Here is a 21,919-nt window from a genome sequence, read left to right as displayed (position 1 = left end):
GCAGGAAACCTACTCACAGGTGTCATCAACAATCTGATCACTCAGGCCTCAATTAAATAAACTCAAGTCAGCTTGCTTTCCTCCAGCAGCTGGGTAACATTTCCCACTTGGTAAGTGAAAGCTCTGCAGTTTCACGTGAGGCTTATTAGTAGCTGGATCATTCCTAGTACGTGCTCACTTGATCTCATCCAGAAAACCAGAATTAGCCTTAGTGAGGATACTTCAGACTCAGTTGACTGAATGGCTTTGCTCAATTTATCCCTGTAGGCCTTTGATCTAATCACTCCTGTTGTACTTCGGGAGTTAAATCTTGTTTTCACTTACCCCATGAGGGTAGGATTTAGCCAATCAGAAAGATTCCCAGGACCAGCCATCCTATTCCTACAGTCAGCAGTAGAAAACATGCAAACCAGAAACCTTTTCACTGCAGTGAGGTGTGTGTTTTATACAGCGTTACCACGGCACATTCATTAGGCTTCAGCACAGTCTGTGTGGTGATCTTTCCCCAAACAGGTTAATGTCAAGCTAAATACTGGTAGATCACCTTGCAAATATTATTTAGCTCCTTTATTGAGCCCCTGGTGTCTTTAGCTGTCACTAGAGAGCAACAGCAACAGCAACAAGGGAACTGGGCTGGCAAAGCACCTCACAGCCTCAACTACACAAGAAAACAAGGGTCGATCCTGCCACCCTCACTTACTCACATTACGTAGTACTTTCCTCCACAACGGTCCCACTGAAACCTATGGGACAACTTGCAAAGTAAGACACCACTCAGTATAGGGTTGGCAAAATGTGGTACATAGTGAAACACCTTTCTAGGAAGTAAAATAATCTTTTTCATTCTTTGTGTATACTTTGTACCATTCCACTTCATGAGTGAAAAGCCCAAACATTACAGACCTTAAATAAGGCCCTGACCCTGCAAAAGAAAATCATGGCAGCAGATCCCAGGGCCCACCTGGAGCCTTAATTAAAGTCAACAGGGCTCCTCAGAGATGTCTGCCTACATCCATCTCTCTGCAGGGTTGGGGTTTAAGCAATAAGCAAACGTATGATCTAAATGCAAATGTATCTTAAACCTTGACTGCTTGTAGGGAATCATCGTGTGGTTGTGGGAAGGATTGCTGAGTAGCATTTTCCCTTTCTCTCCACTTAAAGGGGGTGGGGAGAGGCCCATTCGGGCACTTCATGATAACAACTATATAAACTCAGATGGTTATAATGGCAAAATCCCTTTGGCATTGCCAGTACTGTGCTAGGATTTTTGATATTCCCCCTTCCTGACGTGCCTCAGATGTTGGTGTGAAACCTACAAGGGTGAATATTTACAGGTCAGTAAACTGACATGCCTGGAGCTCCAGACCTTATTTTAAAACTTCCTTTAGAAGGAATAGTCTGAAAGATCAGTTTTAAGGCAATCTAAAACGCCTGTCATTTCAGAAAACATTCAATGCTCTTCATCCATTCTGGAGTGAATAAAGCTTTGCTGGAATTCCGATTCAGTGCTGTACATTACATATCTAAATCTAAATATGCCTCATTCCAGAGGACTGGAATGGATGTCATGAATCAAACAAGCAGCCTTCATCCATCCCAACACACAAACAAAAGAAACATGGTTCACAGTCATAAATAATAAAAGTATATAAAAACCTTTATTTATTCCTGCTTCAGTACAATTCCAATGCCCCAGTCAGTAGCGAAATGCTAATCCCACATCTTCATAAAGCAGAACTCTCTCTGCAGTGAGGGATGCTACTAAATCAGACATTCTGTTCAGATCTAAATTGTGGAAAGTGGACACTCGCAAGCATGCTAAACAAATGAGAGAGTCGAGTGGATTTTTCACTCCGTCATTTCTAGCACATTTTTATTTCTGTTGCAGTCATTTCTTTTGTCCCTCGTAATGCTACTGTGCAGTTATGCTTAAATCTAGGCATCTCTCACTCTATTTGAGGAAAAGGAAGGGGAAATAGCTACTGTCACTTCGCTTATAAAAACTACATCCAAACAGTACTCCATCAGGATCATAATGGATTTAAAGTTGCTGAATCCTGGTCATTGGTGGTTTTTAAGAGCAGGTTAGACAAACAGCTGTCTGGGATGGTCTAGGTTTACTTGGTCCTGCCTCAGCCCAGGGAGCTGGACTTGATGGCCTCTTGAGTCTCCAGTCCCACATTTCTGATTCGATGTCAGCCCATGCACTGATAGTCCTCATCTTGCCATGCAAAATATTGAACCAGGTTCTTTGTCGGATTTACAGAATGCACTGAGAAGAGTGATAGCTAAAGCTCTGGCTAAGGAGTCTGTTCCATGAGGTACCCTACCCAGACAGCCATTTTCAGTGTGCCATTACATTGCAACCTACCTCGTAGTGCTTATCAATGGCACGCTTATTTCCAAATCCAACTCTCACACTGCCTGGTTCCCAAACTCCCCTGTAAATGTTACATTCATTGAAAACGGGCACCTCCGGAGAGGGGAAAAGTTTTTAAATTGTGTCTGTGTCTTCACTGCAAAAAAAGAGGTGCATCTTTGACACTGAGATGGCTCACTTATGATAGCCAGCTTGACAGAAAATCCTAATAGAGAGAAGACACTGTAGTTTTTATCTTGATGTTGCTAGTCGAGGTGAACCCCAGGTCGGATGTATAGTGTTGACCTACACTAGCTACACTGAGGTCAAACCTACCTATATCTTGTCTCCACTGGGGTCTCATATTAAGATAGCTATTTCACCACAGCTATCTTGATGTAAAAACACATCTCTTTTAGAAGTCAAGATGGAGCCTAAGATTGTGATAGTCATTTTATAGTGTTAAAGAACAACAAGGTAGACAGGCTATTGCCATGCCTTAGGAAGCATGAGTTACACAGAATATGTATTCACTAGCACAGAGTATAATCCTCCTAAACTCTCTTTCCACATGGCCATTCACATGCTTTATCAGGGCCTCTAAGCATCAAGACATTACTCAGCCAGCTGTAGTGTCTTAAATGAGGGGAATCTTCTGCCTCCACAGGGGGGTAGGTTGGGGGAAGGGCAGGGTCATCCCTCCCAGGCCAATGCCAGCACAATTTTCAGATTTATTTTTTCAACAGCCAAATCACCATTTAATCATGGGTTCGAATGATGGATAAAGCAAACATCTTGTTACATAATACAGGGGTAAGTTACTAGGTCTTGCTTCTTCCCCTCCTACATCCTTTTCCCTTTTCATCCATTCTCCACCTTTCAGTCTGTATCTTTAGGTGTCTTTTCTTCAGTCTTTTTTTAACATCTGTGCTTTCTCTTCCACTAGTTTGTCTATAATTGTTCATCCCCTTAAATGTTTGGGTGCATTTCTCTTCTTCCTCATCGCTCTATGCCAAGTTTTTCTTCTTCTGATCTGGTCTCTCTTCCCTTATTTTTACCTTCAGTGTTTTCTTTCTCCTCCCCCCCCACCCTCCATTTCTAATCCTCTTCCTATAGACCCCTTCAGATGGTAGTTGGAGCACAGATCCTGCTGGTCCTCAGAATGCAGGGGATGATGGTGTCTAGGCAGCAGAGTTAACTGGCAGCTGCTGTCCTCCAAAAACAGGTGAGCTTGCTTGAAAACTCTGCCAAATCCCCTGTCCTGGTCTCAGAAACTGTAAAATTCAAACCACAAAACACATATACACACTCCTCTGAGCCAACCAGTGAAGAGGAAGCCCAGCTTACTAGGACCCATTTTCCCACTCTGACTGTATGTACAGGATTCCAATGAACATTTCTTTCTTTAATTTAACCTAAGGATAGACACAGATCTTCTTCCTTGTTAAGCGCCCAACCAGCAGAATGTGTGTGTCTGGCCAGGGAATAGGGGGAAGGGCTCCTGGCTTTTTGGAAGCTCTTCCAACCTCTTACCCTTGGAGTGACGGAACAGCCACTAGAAAGGGCTAGTTATACCAGAATAATTATCCCATTATATATATATCGGTGTATGTCCCCATGTGGACACACTATTCTGGAATTAAAGTGACTTTATTCCAGTATAATTACTCCACTTAAAAAGCCTGGATTTAACCCAATATAACTGTAGCAGAATAATTATCTTGCTGTAACTATGCTGGGAAATTTCCCTAAAAATTGGTGGAGGAAATGAATTTTGGAATTAAAATCTCCCCTCAAAAAAGCCTTTGTAAACTAGGACCCTTGGAAATACAGGGTTCCTGTTCATTTCTATTTGTCTGGATTCTCTGCTAGGTCACAGTCCCTACCTCTTACATCAGATGTTTTTACTCTTGGGCACAGGCACTGTAAGTATCCCACTACAGACTAAAGATTCCAGAAGACAGTGCCTAAACCATCGAATTAAACACTCCAGCATCCAGATTTACTCTGAAAAGGTGAGGAGTACTTGTGGCACCTTAGAGACTAACCAATTTATTTGAGCATGAGCTTTCGAAAGCTCATGCTCAAATAAATTGGTTAGTCTCTAAGGTGCCACAAGTACTCCTTTTCTTTTTGCGAATACAGACTAACACGGCTGTTACTCTGAAATCTGAAAAGGTGAAGAGCACCCAGGTGCAAAAGGTCTGTGCAAGACAGCATCTAATCCTCACATTGTTACTGTGGGAGGAGGAGGCAGAATGGCCATGTGTCTGCATCCTTATCCTCCGTGCACCATGGCAAAATTGAGCCCAGGTGCAGAGCCCTCTGGCCCCAGTCAAACAAAGCACTTTAAGGAGGATTGTTCACATGCTTACAGCGGTTTGCTGGGCTGGAGCAAAGTAAGCCAGCAGTTTGCAGGAGCCAGCTCCATGTCTGGGTACTCTCCATCAAACCTGATTAGGCTGGCACAGAGGGACTACTGGACTGGCACTTGGATACAGTAACCAGAACTCCCACATAGGGACACAGATAGGCTGTGACCACTTACCAGTCCGCAGAATGGAAAACCAATTATGCCTGTACTCATGTCTCTGGGGTAGATTTTGTCCCTCCCCCATCCGCAGCGGCATTCCCAGCACAAAACCCAATTAATTGTGGTTCGTGTGGTATGCAGGAGAAAGAGGGGAGATGGGAGGGATGAATTTCAGCCAGCACCCCTGAAGAACCTATATATCAATCATAGGAAAGCATCAGTGCTCCAAAGCCCACAGTTCTGGTGCATTTCACAGCCACCAAGAAGAATCCTTTGAAACCTATTTCCCTCCTGCAGCTGGCTGGCTTTCCTCCCCACCCTCCATCGCATGCTGGTTTATTACTGTATCTTTTATTGAAAAATTTAGAGTGATGCCATCGCCAGGTGCCTTATATTCATCAAAAAAAGAAAATTCCACTAATTGATTTTTCAGCATTATGCCTTAGCAACCTGATTTGTTATTGTAGGGTTGCTCATGAGAGCTAGGCCAATTTTTAAATTTTTTTAAAAAAAAAAAGGAAATTGCACTGACTAGTTATTTATTTATTTTAATCCAAACCCTCAAATAGAAAGAATTACATGGAGTTTTAAGACAGGACAAAAAAAAAAATTGATCGAGTTATGGGCCTCTTGACCTTAAACAGTGCCCCTTTTAAGTCGGAGTGATCACATATTCAACTGACGGGGTGCGAATGCTACCCACTCACCGATGGGGCAGCGACAACACAATGCTGTTTAGTAACATTCTTCTGGAATTATGCTATTTAAGAAACTGCACCGACTTTTCATCTAGATGCCCATTTTAATACAAGGTCATCTGAAAACCAAGGCAAAAATCCAAAATAAGGACACAACTTTTTTTAAAAATGAGCCTATTTACCACGGTTCCCCTCATTTCTACCTTTAAAAAAGAAAATAATAAAAACTATTATTGAACTCTGGAAAACGTACATCCAAAGTAAACTGTCCCCAAAATGCTATGCAACAAATCCACCCAGCTCTAATCTTATGAATGGTTTCAGAGTAGCAGCCATGTTAGTCTGTATCCGCAAAAAGAAAAAGAGGACTTGTGGCACCTTAGAGACTAACACATTTATTTGAGCATAGGCTTTCGTGAGCTACAGCTCACTTCATCGGATGAAGCTGTAGCTCATGAAAGCTTATGCTCAAATAAATTTGTTAGTCTCTAAAGTGCCACAAGTCCTCCTGTTCTTTTAATCTTATGAATGTACCCCAAGGCACTGTGGTTTGTAAGCTGCATTTCATGGCTCTCTTTACCTACCTACTTCGACACTCAAAACGGCGAAGTGTTGCCTTAATTCTGCTTCATTAAAGAGAGAAAGACTTGGTGGGACTCACCACAGGCAATTTAAAAAAAAATAAAAATCAATTGACTTTGCAATTCGTGGCCTTACCTGCTTCTGAAGTAACTCATGAAAAGGGAGTATTTCCAACAGCAGCAGCATGCAAGCAAAAGGCAGCACCTTAGAAATGGCACCTCACACAGCACAAATGAAAAGTGCAAAGGTTCCATGCTACCAGAACTAGCCTGGCCTTCAGCAGAGCAGATAAAATATCAGAGACACAAACTACTGATATGTGCTGCTAAGCCATTTAAGTTTAGAGAAGCATTTCCTCTAAGACAGTCTTTAGAAAACCCCAAAGGATTGAAGAATCAGCAGTAAAAACCTCTTAAATAAAGCTCGACGTGATCCATACCTCTGTTTGGCTGTGCTGGCTTTTAGGATTTTCATCAAGGATTTCAGAGGCCTACACTGGTCTGTCCATGAGTTCCAACCCCACGGTAGGTGCTGAGGAGCATGCTCAGTGAGAGCTTTCTTACAATGCTCCACAGCTTCCTTCAGCTCATGGCACTGCAGTTGTGCTAGCCAGCTGAAGAGGAAGTGAGTGGAAGCAAGGTGCAGGAGATACTGTGTTGCTCTTTGGATGTTTCAGGGGGAAAGGAAGCAAATATTTCCCTTGCAAAACGGAGAAACTGGGACAGTTCTAAGCACTCCAGATCAGGTCTCGGACTAAACTAAGAGATTAATCATTAAGCGATTAAAATGTGCAAACATTTTGCTTGGTGTTCCGACTGCCACATTTAATATTTCAAACATCCACGCCAATATTATTCCTTAATTTAACATAACTGGATTGCGGATACATTTCCAACAGATTAAACCACAGAAATATCCACATGTTTTAATGAGGATTTGGCACTATTCAAAGCCAAACAGATTTTAGCAATATTTGTAGGCCATAAATTCTTTCAAAAGAAGGAAGAAGGGGAAGAAAACCCAATGGTAACATATCTGCATTCCCTACATCAGAGCCTTTTTGAATTTTAAATGCAAATTAAAAACCCTAAATATTTAGTGCCATGATAATTCCAGCAACATCTGGACAATTTTCTCTGCCTTGTAAAAGATTTTAGCCAGCTTTTTCTGAGACTCAGTCTATGTTGTTCACACAGAAAAAGCTTCTTTTACATTTGCATGCTTCAATCAGATTCTGTAGTTTCTATGCCAACATGCATTTGTAATTCTTTAAAAAGAGCATTTGGGAGGGGAAAAAAGAGCCTGAAACATGTTAAAGGGTTGTTTTTTTCCTGTCCAAGGCATCCATTCCCATTTTCTCTGAGCCACGGTAGCCTAAAAAAGGCCATGAAGCCATGATCTTAGCCATTTGAACATTTCCACCTGCTTTAATGTGCAGTGGCAACTCAGAAAGAGGACACGAAAGTTTATTCAGTCAGTCTGGGTTTTTCAAAAAATTATTATTCCAGCTCTCCATCCAGGATTTTGGAACAGCAAAAAACTGTACACCAGTGAATCCTGATGAGATAGTTCTGGGTTAGGAATGACCGTGGCCACAATCCTGCAATTTGAAGCACATGGGTACACCTCAGTACCATCGCACTGATTTCACTGGAACTCTGTTTGCCTACAAAGGTCCCTCTGCCGGGATCAGACTGCAGAATTGGGGCCTATGCATGTTCTCAAACTCAAAGTAAAAGTACTGAGAGGCAAACCACAGCTGTTGAAATATTACTGGGAAACACAGTAGTTTGTTTTTTTTAACCAGCCATAAGCAACAACCCCGCCACACCCTGCAAACTCTTCTAATTTTATAGCCTGCACTCGTGCTCAGAACTATGCAGAACTGTAAAGTTAAAGGTGCAGCTGCCATGGAGTCAAAGAAAGCCGCAACCAGGAGAAAAAACAGCTTAAGAAAATCATAGGGATATGTATCACCACACTTGGGGGGGGGGACCTTTCTGAATGCACTATCACTGTGGTTTTCTGTTTCACCTAAAGTTCATGCATAGTATGTGGCAATGCCTTTGAATCTATTCTTATAACACCGAGATGCCAAGAGCTCATTAAGAAGTTACCCACTGGAAAATACACAGGCTAGATGGCTAAGCCTGAAGGAGAGTTGAAATGGGCCTTTCCCATGGATATGCAGAATTGACATGGCTGTTTCTTAACAAGGAATCTCTTGTTGCTCACTAAGAAGAGAAAAAACAATGAGGAGTCCTTGTGGCACCTTAGAGACTAACAAATTTATTTGGGCATAAGCCTTCGTGGGCTAGAACCCACTTCATCAGTTGCAGGGAGTGAAAATACAGGAGCAGGTATAAATACATGAAAAGATGGGGTGTTGCTTTACCAAGTGTGAGGTCAGTCTAACGAGATAAATCAATTAACAGCAGGATACCAAGGGAGGAAAAATAACTTTTGAAGTGGTAAGAGAGTGGCCCATTACAGACAGTTGACAAGAAGGTGTGAAGCTTATGCCCAAATAAATTTGTTAGTCTCTAAGGTGCCACAAGGACTCCTTGTTGTTTTTGCTGATACAGACTAACACGGCTACCACTCTGAAACCTGTCACTAAGAAGAGAAGCTGCATGGACAGCACTGGCAGGTTTTTCTGTCTACAGGGATGCCTGACCATTTTCTCATCTTTCAGGTCTGGGGGGAGAAAGAGCAGAAGGCAGTGTTTGGTGATCCATTTCAGGGATCACAGTAGTTAGGGATGGAAAAGATCTATTGGATCCTCAAATCCATCCCCTCTGCATCAGCAGAGTATAGTCCCCTAACACAGGAGGTGTCAGACTGTAAACTGCTGCTATGATCAATCCGAGCCATGAGACCAAGAGGAAGTACTCCTGGGTGAACTCCTCCCACTGACTTCAACTGGAGTTTTGGGTGCACAAAGCATTCAGGACAGGCCCCTCGAAATTTGGATGGCAGGGGAGCTAGAAACAATGAGAGAGCGTTGGCTGACTATGGGATAAACTATAGTATTTGAGTATCACATATGTGTAGGACCCTATTGGCTTTGTAGAGCTGTATGCCTATGCAGTCTGCTAATTTTTATCACTACCACTTCATTGTGTGCCAGCCCCACGGTTTTTTGTTCCTTCCTATGCTGATGCAAGAAACCTGCTTGAAATACAAGTTTATTTCTTTTAGGGGTACGCACCTGTCACCCCAGAAAAATGAGCAATGCCCCAGATTAAGAGCTCAGCCTGGTCTCCCTCAGGATGAAGAGTGTGCATCTGTGTTACTGATCCTGCAGTATTTGGGTTTAAACATAACACCTGCAAAGCCACACAGCTTCGGGGATGAATTTGTGAGTGGGCAAAGGAGAAAGTGAACGTGTGGAGATATATACATCTGCACAGATAGTCAAGTCAAGTGTGTTAGTCTGAGTGTCTTAACCAGTCAACAGATGAGGGAAGAGCATTGTACACGTCTAGGGTGGAACCTTTTTGATAGGTGCAACCTGCAAATATGCGACCTACATCTTCTAATAGGCCATGGTGGCAAAAGGGGGAGTCATGATCATTCCATCTCCGAAGGGATTGATTTCTACCCAAAGATGGAGTACCCAAAGATGGGGCTGAAGTCCAGGGCCCTAAGCCTCGTCAACTGGGGCTGAAGCCAAAGCCTGAGCAACTTAGCTTCACGGCGGGCTCTGTGGCATTGGGCCCCAAGCAACTGCCCTGTTTGCTACCCCCTAAAACCGACGCTACGTTTTATATGAAGAAAATCAGTCGTTGTAACACAGGTGGGCCATGCTGAGGGGCCTCAGAAAGAAAAAGGTTGAGATCCCCTGCCTTGGGGGGACTCTCCAAGTGGCCTGCCTTGAGCTGAGACAGTGGCTCAGTAAATGAAACTCATTTTTACACAGAGATAGCTGTGGCAAGTCTTGCACCCTATGGAGCAAATTCTGCAAGGTGACTTGCTGCCTAATGTCAAGAGAGGCAATATTGGACAGAACTGGTAGCCAAGCTAGGTTGGTCAGTCTCCTGGTACCTGTTATTATATGAATGGTTGCGTTCAACTGACTGTCTTCTAGTCCTGTGTGAAAAGAGCTGAGCCACACCGTGGAGCAATATTCTGCTACAGCATAGTAGAAAGCAAGCCCAGAATGCCTTAGTGTCCCCGCACTCACTCCCAAGGTAAGAGCAGCTAGTTTGCTGGTCAGGTTGTTTCTTGTCTATATTTTCAGCAAGGTTTTGGTAAGGTGTTCCTTGCAAGTCAAAGTAGAGCCCAGTGTAACACCCAGATACACAGGCTTTGGGTCATGGTCCAGCTTTCAGCATGATGTTAAGATATCAAGGGGTGTAATGCAGCTACATTCCTGTTATATACCTCACAAGTAACCTGCTTCATCAGTTGCACCAAAGCTGCAACTAACAGGCCAAATCCTACAGATCCTGGCCAGCATGGTCTCTTAAGCAATCTCAACATCTTAAAATATGGATGAAGAGTTAAACTCTGAGGGCCAGATTCTGACCTCTGTTAAACAAGTGTAAATCTACAGTAAGCACTCTGGGCCTGATTCTCTTTTGCCCTGCACTGTGTGTATAACACACTGCCATTCTAATCTGGTACAGTTTTACATCTGCTTTGCCCAGGTGTAAACAATCACACACGAGGCAGTGCAACGGACAATCAGCCCCTTGACTTGAGTGGGTTACTCCAGATTGACACTGGTGGAACAGAGATCAGAGTCAGGCTCAGAGAGTGCTGGTGTCATCACACAGGGCTGTGTGGAAAACAGAGTAGGAGAGTGGCAGCAACATTAAGTCAACAGAACAAGACAGGAGTGTCACACTGGGGTGGACCACACACAGACACTGACCCAGTTAGCCAAAGCCGGTGCAGCAGTGAAGCACCACAAAGAACTTGGAGGAAAGAGAGAGGTACCTGTAAAAAACTGGTCTTTTGAAAAGACTATTGAAAGTTGAAGGGGACACAAGCTAGGGTCCTGAGAAGGTCTACAATGCCCTGCAAATGTTGACCTCTACCATCCATCCTCTCTACTCTTTGTTTTGCAGATGTCAAACTGTACCGATTCATTTTGGTTAAAACAAGTCTCTGGTCTTTCAGGAGCTTTGCTGTGAACTTCATAAACTTTGATATTTCACCATGACATGATCCTCCTGTAATACACCTACCTTCCAACTGTAACCCCTTGGGGTTGAGAGGGCATGGCACCTTTAAAACCTCATCCTGAGGGAGAGGAAATGCTGGTTGTTCCAAGGGGAGAAGCAACAGGACCGTGTGGTGTCTGTAGCTCCAGACAAGAGTGCCTACATCGAGCAGGCCCTCACGTACCAAAGCAGTCGAGAACCAGCCTGGAGCCCAGGAGGGACAGAGCAGCCAACCAGGATGGGATCCATGGGGAGCACCGTGCCAGGAAGGAATCACCTGAGAAGGACAAACCGGAGCTGGACCCAGCATCGCCATCATCACCCAGAATTGTATGGGGCCAGGAGTAGTTGGGCTTGTGACTGTACACTGGGAATGAGGGAGGTTGTTACTCTGTGTGGATTTGCAGAGAGGGGCAGAAGAAGGCACCAGAGGGTTTTGTTGGGGAAAATTTACTGGCGCTGAAGATGACCAGGAGCACCCAAGACTTGCTGCTGGACTGGAACTCTGCCTAGGATTCCTAACCTCTGAGTCTAGATGCATTGCTCAGCGTCTATACTTTTATATTGTGGTACCCCTGGACCCTTGGGTCCTTGTGTTGGATGTTACCCTGTTTTACTGCTCTAACTATCTTTGTTATTTTTTTCCATTCATCCTTCTGTAAACAAATATTTCCCTTTCCTATATTCATTGTGCCATTCCGGGGGAGAGGGGGATGTTTACTCCACAGGGTATGGAACAGGTGTCCCTGGGGTGTAGGGAGTTTCCCTGCTGCATTCCTGTGCATGCATTTCCTTGGCCAACCTGCCCTGCAGAGCGGACTCCATCTTGGCTATTAGGGTTCTACAGTTACACAAAAGCATTTTTGACAATAACCCACCAAGTACGAATCATACCTTTACAACAAAACTCTGCATGGCTTATAGATTCAGCTTTCAACTTATGTATCAGTAACATCTGAAATACACTGTCTGTGGGTCAGATCCTCAGCTGATATAAACCAGCATAGCTCCGTTTACTTCAGTGGAATGATGTTGGTTTACTGGCCCTGTGTTTAACAAAGGGACTGATCCTGAAACACTGAAGTCAACGAGAGCTTTCCTGTTGAATTCAAGGGGAGCAGACTATGCAATTGTAAGCTCCTCAGGGCTGGGACAACATCTTCCTCAATGTTTGTTAACTGCCAAGCACATCAACCGTGCTCAACATGTCGTCATCATCATATTAAGCAGCAAAAAGAGGAACAGAATTGGACAGCTTTATGCTGCAGCATATCCCTTGAGGACTTCAGAATGGGAAGGAGAGAGAGTTCTATTGTAACATGCTATACAGATCAATTCTAAATCACTCTTTGGCAAAACAGAAAGCTATTAGGAGTCTCACTAATTAACTGTCGCGCTAGTTTGATGGTATTTAAATAAAAATAAAAAGACCATCCCAAGATCTATGCTGAATGAGGAGGGTAGAGATTTGTTCTCCCGTACATGGTGGCACAGCCAAACTGTGGATGTAAATACAAGGGATTCTCACCTGTGCGGTTGGACTGATGGAAATATCCCTGAGCTCTTGATCCTTCATGCTGAGCCTGCTCCCAGTGGGTCCCTTATGGGATTATTGCAGCAGCCTAGTAAAACAGTTACTACTAGCTGGACTAAATGCTACAGAAAGATTGTGGAAATTAATTAACTCCTACCCTGATCCTTACAATGATGGATTACCTTCCAGCTCTTTTCGGACAGCCTCACGACAACAGGAGGTGGAAACACATGACAGATACGAGGCATTTACTGCCATGCGCCTTCTTGGTACCCTTCTGTGTTGAAACAGCATTGGAGCTGCCAAGGGTCTGTCCTTGCTGCCTTCTGATCATGCAGTGAGGTGAGGAGGGAGGTTTCAGACCAAACTCAGTGCTGGTATAAGTGAGTATCCCCACTGAATTCGAGGGTGATGCACCCACATATACCAGTCTGAATTTGGCCCTTTGTGTATAATGCTGGTGGGGAAAGTGAATGGTTTGGACAAACAACCCCCTGTTCATTCCCTTCGTCTCTCCTGCCCTGATACCAGGCATGTCTTCGGTCTGACAGTATTCACAGTTTTAAACTTTTCTGTATTTCCCACAGCTCGGCACAGTCCAAACTGTGCCAGAACCACCAGTGTGTATTAGGATTAACATTCACTGGAACACAAACTGACGCACACCTGGCAAATGCAATGGATGACACAGGTCCGAGCACTTAGCATTCATGGTGAGCAGGAAGCTGATTGTATCAGCCACAAGAAGCCTAGTTTGCCATTTAGTAGCCAAGCTGTTTGTTCAGCCCATGTATCATTCCGCCATGTGTTGAACCTAATCTCGTGGCGGAGGCAGGAGGAAATCTGGATGTGGCCATTTGGACTGGGAATTAATCTAAATGGCAAAATGGAGGGGCTGAATCTCCTCTCAGTTGCATGTGCCTGAATCTCAAGTCACTTCATAGATGTTAATGGAGATACACTGGTGTAAATTCCAGGGTAAAAGCATTCTTAAACAAGGAGAACAAAATTTAGCAGCAGGATCAAAGACAATAAGACCCGAGATACAGATGAAATTCTCCTCTTCACCACACACAGACTCTGACCTATATCTCTCTGCAGTAGCTACTCTCATCACTAAATATTATGACATTGCTTTTGATCTTTGCCAAGAAGCCATACAGCTTTTTGCTGTAGTAAATTTAGCTTGACCCTGTGCAGACAAGAAATCACGTGATATTTAACAGTCCGAAGAGCCAGGTATGATACGCACTAAAAGTCTCATTGTTCCATCACAGCTCACTGAAATAGATCTTTAACTGTTTTCAAGCAGTTTAATGCAGCTGAAACTGACTAGCAGGCAAACAAGTAAACACAGTGAAAAACAATGACAATGCTCCACATTTAAAAAAAAAAAAAGTTTGTGTTTAATGCTGTATCATTTTTAGGGCTTCAATTCCAGCCAGTTCATATTGCCAACAAAATCCTAGCTAAGACACACTATCTATCACAACAGGTTTGACCCCATTTTTAATATGTAGAGAAAGGACTTCATAATCCTACAGAACACTGAGCAAATGGTACTCTTTGTGGCAACTTGAATACTAGCCTATTAAAATCCAAACCCTCTCTTATAGCAACTCCGATTTTAAACACTCAGCCATCTTTTCAGCCCAGATTTTAAGCACTTTGCCAAGCAACTCTGTCTGAAGGGCAAATCACTCCAGAAATAGGCAGACAATTAATTTTCTTTTATTCTGGAAGAGAGGATTATTGGAATAAATAAAATAATCAGCTTAGCCAAGAGCACAAATGACAACTTCGAAAACCAGGGGACTTTCTCATTTTTCCTACCCATTCAAGGTGTTCTTGGACAAACCCTCAAGGCACCTGCAGAACTTCTGGAGGTAAATCGCGTGGGAGAGCTAACTCCCTGGATGTAAAGGATGTAAGGAATACTTAAGAGATTATTGTCATTTCAGACACTATTATTACTAATTTTAACTGCTATTTAGAAAGTAAAAAACAATACAGAAATGAAGGGCTAGACTGACCTCCTCACTCTGGTGTAAATCTAGAGTAACTCCACTGAAGTCACTGCAGTTCAAATGGATTTCCATCAGTTTAGAGAAGGCTAGAATCTGTACCTAAATTATGTGCAGGAGGAAGGTTACTTGGACAAGGTTTGGTGCTGAATGCAGAGTAGAAGTGTGCTGCTTTCAGTTTTATTTGCTTATTCACTTTTTTTTTTTTTTTTTAACTATTTGAGATATTTGGTTCTCTGTTTTGTGATTAATCCAGTTACTGGGATGTCTGAAATACCCCACGACATTTAAACACACAGGTGGATCTACTAAATATTTGGCATTTAATTCCCAATCTCCAACAGTAGAGGAGGGAGAGGGGAAAGGAGAGCACCAGTGTCATACTACAAAGAGAGCAGAATTTGATTTACCAAGAGTTGTACACACACTACTGAAAGATTCCAGATCATAAGCAGTTTGGGTTACATATGAGAGACAGTTTGGGAACTTTGTTTCAAGGTTGCTACGGGCCTGACAAGGAAACCAAAGACTCTGAGATAAAGATTGATGGACCCAAAGATTCCCAAGAACACTAAGGATTGCAGAAGCACTGAGAAATCAAATGATCTGGAAAATAAAATGAGATTAAGATATACCAAGCTAGTGGGGGCTCCTCCAGGCGCAGAGGCAGGGAAAGCAGACTTTTAGTTTGCAATGGATTAGGAAGGAGGTTAGGGACAGATAATTTCTAACGCTCACAATGTGTTATGGTGAGATGTATCCCCAGGCAAGCCAATTAAGTCACACCTGTATCGTTCTTGAAGAAATAGCTGCTCTTGCATTAAGGGGCTTGCACATTAAAGTTGGTAGATACATCTGAGTCTGGTTTCAGGATTCCAATACTGTCCCCCTTCAGTATCATGATTCATAACACCAGAGTGAAATATGTGGCCCTGGGTTTACCCTTCTGCTTTCTCCAGAGGGTTCACTGTAAACTCCAGACATCTGCCTCTCCCCTTTTCCGTAAAGCTGATGCAGAGTTCCTGGAAAAGGCAGAGTGGAAAAATGGATCTATATCTTTTCTAAGGAGAACTTCAGTTTCTTTTGTTTTCCTTTCTAACAGCGAATTACTGACAGCAAGTAGGTCAGGGAGTAGAGGACGCTCTAAGAATGATCTGTTGTGCACTTCCTTCTCTTCGCAAGCAACTATGTCACTTCCTCTCTTCAAAGACTACCTTAAAAACCTGCCTGTTCCCCACCCACCTGTCCTTTCCCGGGTCTTTCCATTCTCCCCTCCTTGTAACTAGCATCGTTGCATATGTATAATTTACATTTCAGATCTTTCCCTTCGCTGTTTCATTTATTGTTCTTCCCCTGCAAGTTGCACACCATCACTCTCTCCTTTCACTGTATATCGTTTTTCAAAGAAACTTTATGTACAATAACAACATTTTGTTCCCCTGTAGCACCTTTCATCCAAGAATCCCAAGGTACTTTACCTATGCTCATTAATTAATTAAGCCTTGTCCTCCTGCTGGTAGCATAGTTATTAACCTTGTTTTGCAGATGTGTAAAAGACTCTCTTTCCCTGAGAGAGAGCCTCCAAACTACTTCCCACTTTCTCTTTATATACCTGCCTTGATAGGCCCAGGTGAGAATCCTCTTTCCAGCCAGTGTAACCTACACCCTGCTCTGTCTCCTCCTAGTGGCATCACACCAGGAGGCTGAGCGATCTTCCTAGGGCAGAACTCCCATGGCTGATTATGATACAGTCCAATTCTTCTTGCCCATCCACCACAAGGCATTGCAGAACACTCCACAGAGCTCGTATATGCTGAGGGAAGGTGGAGACCTGACTCAGGCAGATGGACAGCCATACTGAATGTGTAGGTAGGACTCTGATCCCTTCCCCCCCCAGTGCTGGAGGGACTGGCAGTGAACAATGTTGCCAGAGCAGAGAGAGTGCAGCAGTTAGGAGCCCTCTGAGGGTTCTGAAAAGCTGAAATGCAATCTTTGAATTGGATTCCAAAAGGGCCAGGAGGCCAGGACAAGTGTTTGAGGAGAGGGGTGATATGATTCCACTTCTAGTGCAAGACACAACAAGGCACAAGCGGAGACAAACACCGTGCTTTAAAGGAAACCCTTGCACAGTTTTCCAGCAAAAAGAGGATTCAGCATAGTGGACAATTACAATGCTTAAGCCATATGTCTGGCTTTCAGGTCATTACCCACCTGATAACGACCGGCTGAAGGAGTAAAGATACTGAAGCAAAGGCAATGAGCTCTAATGGTCATTATTTGGCTAGTAATGACTGAGGAATATGTATCATATAGCCTATCTGGTGAGTTGCTTTTGCCTTCGGATCACTGCTGCAGCCCTGTAACATTTCTGAGAACTGGTCTCAGGTGTCTGAAAGGCTGGTCAGTTCCACTTGCTTTTATTTCTTATGAACTGCTTTTAACAAACTCAGGGACTGTCGTCTGCCAAAGAGCTAGGCATCTACTAGTCAACAAGACTCTATTTGGCTTTCAGTTCCTCCACTGAATTAAGCAGAGTTGCACTAGAGGAACAAAAAGCAGAAACTGGCCCTAAAGCTGGGAGTTGCAAAGAAGTCTAAGGAAGTTAGGTACCCAATCCCACTGAAAATCCAATGGGATTTGGGCACCTAACTTCCTTAGGTGGGGTTTACAATGAAGTCTAGGAGTCTAGTAAAAGACATCAAGGCCTGCTCTGCACTGGCATTTTTCTTCCAAGTTCCCAACACCACACCAGCAATGGTGCGGCCCCAGCTACAAGAGCAATAATGGGAGCACTAATATCGACAAGCTGCTGGCGATTACATCACTATGTTCTCCTACCTTGCTCATATGGGGTCCAGACAACCAGGTGGCTAACCTGCCTCTAGCAGTCAGTCTATCCCAGCACTCCTAGCAGCAAGAGCTACACTGGTGGAAGCCCGGCCTCTGGCTCAACCAGATTAGCACCTGTTAAAATCTACACGGCCTTATCTACACTTGACTGTCAGAATGTGTTAGTTAGGACATTACCTAACACCTTTAAGAGCTCACCGTTGAAACTCAGTCCAGATTAAACGTAGGTCAGACAGGGATGTGGCTAATTCCCTTCAAATGAACCAGTGGGAAGGCCTTGCCTGTCATGGAGAAGCTGCCCAGCATCCTAACTGGAAAGAGAAAGGTGTTCTACATCAACAGGAAAGAGAGGTAGCTTGGGGGATCTGTCAGAAGGAAGTCCTAGTGTCCTACCAAGCGAGACCAAGCTTTGACCGGGACACATGAACACCCTGAGAAGCTGCAGGTTTGGTGACACCAAAGGACTGGACTTCTGGCTAAATATGCTGAAACTGTTTCCTCTTTTTAGTCTGAACCAAGCTAAGCAAAGCCTCAGTCCTACCCCAGGGTAAGCTGACCAGAGCAGAGAGGTTCTGAGCCAAAAGGCATGTGCACTGAAGTGTCGTATTTCTCCTTGTTGAGTCTTCCCTTTAATTTCTGGTGCCAGACACTACAGCCCTAGACCACCTTCCAACAGGACAAGTGAGAGGAGGCAAGGCCAGAGGCTGGAAGAGATTTTTGAGATGAGCATTTGGCATTGTGTTAGTGACTAGGTTAATTCTTGTCCATCCCCTGGATGAGGTTGAGATGAATGAGGAGGGCGAAAAGCTCTGATTCAGGCGCTATAGTCACTTTTCTACAAAAAGAGGAAGGAAACAAGAACTGTTTGCACTTTGGGAGAGACACCATGATATATGGATCCTACTCAACAGGAGGTTCCCTCACTGTATGCCCACAGCCCTGGTGTTATGAGACCTCTGGATTCTATACTTGCAAGATACGCCAGCACTTACGCTTGGTGGGTTAATGAGAGATGATTGCTATGCCCACCACAAACAAAATAATCAGATTTGAAGTCCTGTTTTAGTCTTTTTTCTTCAATTTTTCCTTGTATTTTATCTTTAAAAATTGAAAACAGCCCCCTTTGCTTCAGCCAGTTGTAATTTGCCCGTTTGAGTGGTTTTTCTCATCATGAAAATCCTTCACTGGCATCAGACAATAGATAAAAAACCCTTGTTAGGAAACACACACACATTGAGAAACCAGGCAGCATTGCTGGATCCCAGCAGAACTGTAGCTTTTCCGAGATGACAAACACAGCTTTGTTCCATCACATTTGAAAACATACTCTGAAAACAATGCTCCTCCCCATATATATAAAAAACCCTTTCCTCGCACCCAACAAAAGGAAGACATAATTAACCCTCCCTCAGAGAGACTACAATGGTATTTAAAACAGTAAAATGCAATCCATTTGCATTTAGTAGCTAATTATTTCCCCTACGTACACACCCATCAGTATTCCCTAAAAATGTCCACAGAACATTGACAATCTGTGCTAGCCAAAGCTTTCGGAAAGGAGTGAAAGAAGATGGTTCCGAGTGAAAAATAAACCTAAGAAACTCAACGACGGTCTGGCAAAATCTTCCTGAAAAACACAGTGTATCTAGCTCAGCAAATTCTGTCACAGAAATGCCCTTTTGAACTCATTTGACTGCATTAACTTTCACCTGCGTATTGTGTTTAAGCCCACGGCTATTGCAGGAAGAATCCAGTGGGAGCCATCAGCATTTGCCTACCTGTTAAAACACAATCCCCTTCTTCACACCACCACCAAGGACATAAGTAGCCATTTTCCAACATGCAGCACTGCAAAGACATACTCCTGCTGCTGCTGGAAATTCATTAACAGCGGCCAAGGCCAGGACTAGCATCACAGCCATCCAGCACAGTTTCTCAATGGCATAGACTGTACAGAAAGAACGGCTGCCTATTGTTCACTCTTTCTCATCATATTGCAAGATACTTTAGCTTCCTCAGAACTAGGAGAAGTGCACCCTTTCCCCCTTTTGCTCCAGTAATGCAGTCCTGGAACGAACAAGGTAGGAAGCAGTCCATAAGCACTCTTGCTACTGAAGAGGGGTGAATTACTAAAGCTAGTGATGTAATAATCAATGCCACCCCACTCCAAAAAAATCCCCAGCGTGCTTTACTGACATTCAGTTCACCTTGATTCCATCATCCCCTCCAAAGGATTAGTTAGAAGTTTTCAGTGGCAAACACCCAAGCTGTGGGTTACTGAGCTCTGCCCTTCCCAGCTCTCACACAGTGCTGACTCAGCCCAAGAAAGAAACTAAACTGGGCTGGACTTCAATGGAGTTACAGCAGGGACCAGGCTGGCCCTTGATCTGAAGTGTCTTAATCTTCTTGTTGCTGATGTTGTTGTTAATTAAAGTATTAAGGATGGTAAACAATGTTTTCCTCCGTCCATGCTTTCAGGGCAAGAGCTGATACCATGCTGTCCTTTCACTAATAACTGGCAGATGATTTCACTCTTTCAGGCTGCACTCACAAAAGAGCGACTGAAAAACAAAATGGCCCAGTTTCACCTTGACACAGTCCTTGTGCACACAACAATTCCCTTGCCACCAAGGCAGGCTTCTCTCAGCCTTCAAAAGTGATCGCCCTTTAGACCAAAGCTAAGATATCTCACCAATATAACAAGTTGGCAGTTCTTTATGCATTTTCTTTTAAAAATGTAATAAAAAGACTATTCTTCTGCAAGCAATCAAAGCTAATCCCTTTACAAATTTACTTTCAACAGAAGCATATTTAAAAAAAAAAATAACATTGGGCTATGCTCACAAGCGAAAAGTATTGAGTGTTATCAGCTCCTTCCTGCCAACACAGCACGAGTGTGCAGCAGGCCTCAACTGGTATATTCATTTAGCCCAACATGAAGGCAGAAACAGGGCTCTACCCACTTCTAGAAAGTAAACCAGCTTCTCAGTATGGCCTTGCACTGAAATAGGATTACAGTGGCCTGGAAAATAAAATAAACCCACAACATGAAGGTTACCCATAAAATCATAACAAAGATCCTTCTTTCCCAATTCTCTATAGAGAAAACCTTTATCAACCCCTCTATGTTATATAGAAACACAAAAAGATATGTACATTAGTCCCATGTACCTCTGTCAATTTTTTTTCCTCGTGTCTTTAGAGCAGTTGTTTACTGCAGCCAACTGCAGAGAAATTACAGTAGCTTAACTCTCCAACTCCCTCTAAAGGATTAATCTTCCAGTGAGCATGCTCACGCGAGATCTTTTTTCAGCAGTTGCATCCATTTCATGAAATGAGGGCTGCTGCAGACATGAGGAAATGCCATTTCAGGACTACATGCAAAGTTGAATAGCTCCATAAACAAGTGCTAATCCCTTTCTGAAGTTCTAGCAAGAGTCTATGTCAAACTCCCTACCTCCAATGATTTTAAAAACCCTGAGACTAACATGCACTTTCCCACATTTTTTTACAGTGGTTTCTCTATAAGACACATAGTTTAAATGTCTGCTCTTGACTTTCTCCCAACAAACTGGTGGAGGGTCCCTCTAATGAAGCTTTAGTCAAAACAGCTCCTTCTCCCTGACAGTTTTTTCCTTCTTACCATGTCTTGGCTCATCTCTGCTTTAAAAATGGCAGAAAAGATTTGAGGGGGGAAGTGTTTTTAGTCAAAAGGAACAGTTTTAAAAATATCGTTTTCAATAGTGCAGCACAGTTATAGCTCCCGACAAACACCTTTTACTCTACAGATTAAAGGCCTATGCAAATGAGGATTTGCTTACTGGCAACAGATCCAAAAGCTAAACAAGACAGTTGGAAGTAATCTTGTCCACTCATCCTCCGGCCACCCTACATTATATCTTAATTGGAGCAATTTAATTCCCTCTCCCTCACCCCATAACTGTGCTTCTCAATCCGAGCTTTCTTGGTTAAAATGACAACATTGCAACTGAAAGACAAAGACTTATCCCTTAGAAATAGATTCTCTTATACGCTTCCATTTTTACCTTCTTGTATTATCATCACAGCAACATTTCCTCCTTTGCTGTCTCATCTATTTTATGTCCTGTTACTTAATTACTCTTCATAGCCAGTAGGAATCCAAGCTCCCCCTCCCACCCTACCCCCA

At 43.3% G+C, this 21,919-nt stretch overlaps 1 protein-coding gene across 4 annotated transcripts in view; it reads right to left on the bottom strand.

Moving 5' to 3' along the window:
- The window catches only part of EHMT1 (euchromatic histone lysine methyltransferase 1), a 170,424-nt gene that overhangs the window by 124,154 nt on the left and 24,351 nt on the right, over positions 1-21,919 (bottom strand). Inside the window, exon 1 of one of the 4 annotated variants that reach the window (XM_073313921.1) lies at positions 20,923-21,031. The exons of 2 other annotated variants lie outside the window; for them this stretch is intronic. The gene's annotated coding sequence lies outside the window, so the exon portion shown is untranslated. Of the gene's footprint in view, positions 1-6,611; positions 6,808-20,922; positions 21,032-21,919 lie in introns of those variants that run through there. One more of the 4 variants, XM_073313926.1, reaches the window with a different exon arrangement.

Source organism: Lepidochelys kempii, chromosome 16 (genome assembly GCF_965140265.1).
Source record: "Lepidochelys kempii isolate rLepKem1 chromosome 16, rLepKem1.hap2, whole genome shotgun sequence".
Taxonomy (NCBI): Eukaryota; Metazoa; Chordata; order Testudines; family Cheloniidae; genus Lepidochelys; species Lepidochelys kempii.
Note: the sequence above shows the minus strand (reverse complement) of the source record. Positions and strands in the feature narration are given on the sequence as shown.